The following is a 2477-nucleotide window of genomic DNA, read 5'->3' as shown; positions in this document are numbered from 1 at the left end:
GGCTTGTAGACTGCCTTTTTGCTGTGTCCTCACATGTCAGAGAGACAGCTCTGGTCCCTTCCTCTTCTTATATGGGTACTAATCCCATCATGGGAACTCCAGCCTCATGACCTCTTCTAAACCTAATTACCTCCCAAAGGCCCCAGCTTCTAATACCATTGCACTGGGGATGAGGGCTTCAGCATATGAATGGGGATGGGGGGACACAAACATTCAGTCCATAGCACTTTCCTACACTGGTTTAGATTAATTTGTCCAACAAACAAGGGACTCACATTCATTGTAAGACAGGGTGGTATAACTTCCTACAGGGAACACAGAAATGATTAAGTATGGTTCCTGTTCTCTAGGAATTCACAGCTCGCTGGGGTGTTCAAAGACCCACTCCCTCCCAACCCCAGGATCTGAAGATGAAAATTCAGTAGCATCAACAGCGAGGAGAGTACCTCTCTGGCTCTCCTCCACACCCTTTATCAGCCAAAGGCCATCCAGGTGTTTTCTGGGAGTTCCTAACAGACGTGTGCTGTGATCTCATTACCAAGCCCTCTGGCCAGCAGGTGGCAAAACCCTTCTGCTTCCACAGCTGGGTGCCACCCAGGTACCCCTGAGAGCACTTACCCTCACCACCATTGCCTCTGTGGCTTCTGCAAGGGGGCTGCGTGGGCACAGACACCAATATTGCTGCCTTTGACCAAACCTACCCTTACAGAAGCTGGCGTAGGTGGTGGGCATCGTTCAGGCCTCCCAAAGAACCCGGCACCCTTCCAACACCAGGAGCTCCCACCACAGCTACTGCCGCCACATCCTACACCACAGGCCCCCTCCTGTCGTGGACACGGCTGACACAGTGTGCCCTGGGGACTCCCACATGCCAGAGCCATCTCTGCTGCATGGAGGGGGAAGAATTCCTCTTAGCATCCCCCTACCTCCCAACAGGGCTGGCGTGTACACCCAATTGCCCAAGGAGATTTGGAGTAAAAACTGTTTTGAGGGGGAGGTGAGGGCAGACTTAGAGTCAGAATGCTTGCTTTTGTATCCACATCTGCTCTCTACTGCATGACCTTGGGCAAGACATTTTCTGAGCCTCAGTTTCCACATCAGAAACACAGGCAAGACAATAGTAACTATGTCATAGGTTTTGTATGAAGATGCATGATAATAACGACTTAGCATTTCATACGAAACAAGAACTATTCTAAGAGATCGAATCCTCACACCAACTATTATCATTCCCCTTTTACAGATGGGGGAACCAAGACACACAGTAATTAACTTCAGTTACCAGCAGTCACAGAGCTAACTAACGGCATAGACAGCATTTGAACCCAGACCTTCCAGTTCCAGAGGCCATGTGCTTAACCTCTGTGCCACACTGTCCCTCATGGGGAGCCCTGTTCTCAGTGCTTTGCTTGAAAGAACTCACGTCTCCTCCCACAATCCTAGGACGTAAGAACCGTTATTATACCCATTTTACAGAGGTGGCAACTGCGGCAAAGAGAGAATAAGCAGGCAGGATACAGGAGATAACGCACTTAAAAGTGTGTAGCACTAATTATATGTTAGCCTACTGTTCCCAGGACTCAGACATGCATCCAGGGAGCTGGGTTCGGGGAGCTCTCTGAGGTCTGGGACCTCCACTGTGCCACAAAGAGCTGAGACAGGCCAAGCATGGTTAGTACTTAGAACACCATCAAGTTCTTATTTATTGATAATTTTCAGATCTCAAACAGGTTTTCTGGGATCCTCTAGAGTCCAAGGGCCTTTGTTTAAACCCTAGTTCTGTCATTTAGTCTTAGCCATGCACATGAAGTATAACCTTTCTGAAATTCCATTTCCGCATCAGCTGTGTAGGTAAAACAACACCCTGCAACTCCAAGTGTGGTCCCTGGACCCGCAGCATCAGTGTCACCTGGGAGCTGGACAGAGATGAAGCATCTCAGACTTCACCTCAGATCTGCTGAGTCAGAAAGTCACTTTAGCAAGATCCCTGGGGATTCACGGGCATTGCCACACCCATCCCATAGCACTGTTAGGAGGACGATGGTAATGATGAACCCCAAATATTTAGACGGGGTAACAGACTCTTAGCAGATAACAGCTAAGCTTGTCAAAGTGCTTACCGTATGCTAAAGTCTTAACATACGTTGTTCCACTTAATTCACATGATGTCCTATGAGGTGGTTTTTATGATCTCTGTTTTGCAAAAGAGGAAACCAAGCACAGGAAGGTCATGTGGTTTTCCCACAATCCTATAGCAAGTAAGCGGAGAAAGCAGGTGCCTCCAGAGTCTGCAATATCAACCACAAGGCTGGATGTTTCCAAAGCACTGTCATTAAGTCTCCTAACAATGCTTCCATTAATATAATAATAATCGCTTCCTCTAATTGAATCCTTACTATGTGTCAGAGAGTGGGCTCTGTGCATTCATAGGTTATCTGACTCTCAAAAGTCCTATGAGGAAACAATTTTCATCCCCA

Source organism: Phocoena phocoena, chromosome 2, assembly GCF_963924675.1.
Source record: "Phocoena phocoena chromosome 2, mPhoPho1.1, whole genome shotgun sequence".
Classification (NCBI taxonomy): Eukaryota; Metazoa; Chordata; class Mammalia; order Artiodactyla; family Phocoenidae; genus Phocoena; species Phocoena phocoena.
Note: the sequence above shows the minus strand (reverse complement) of the source record.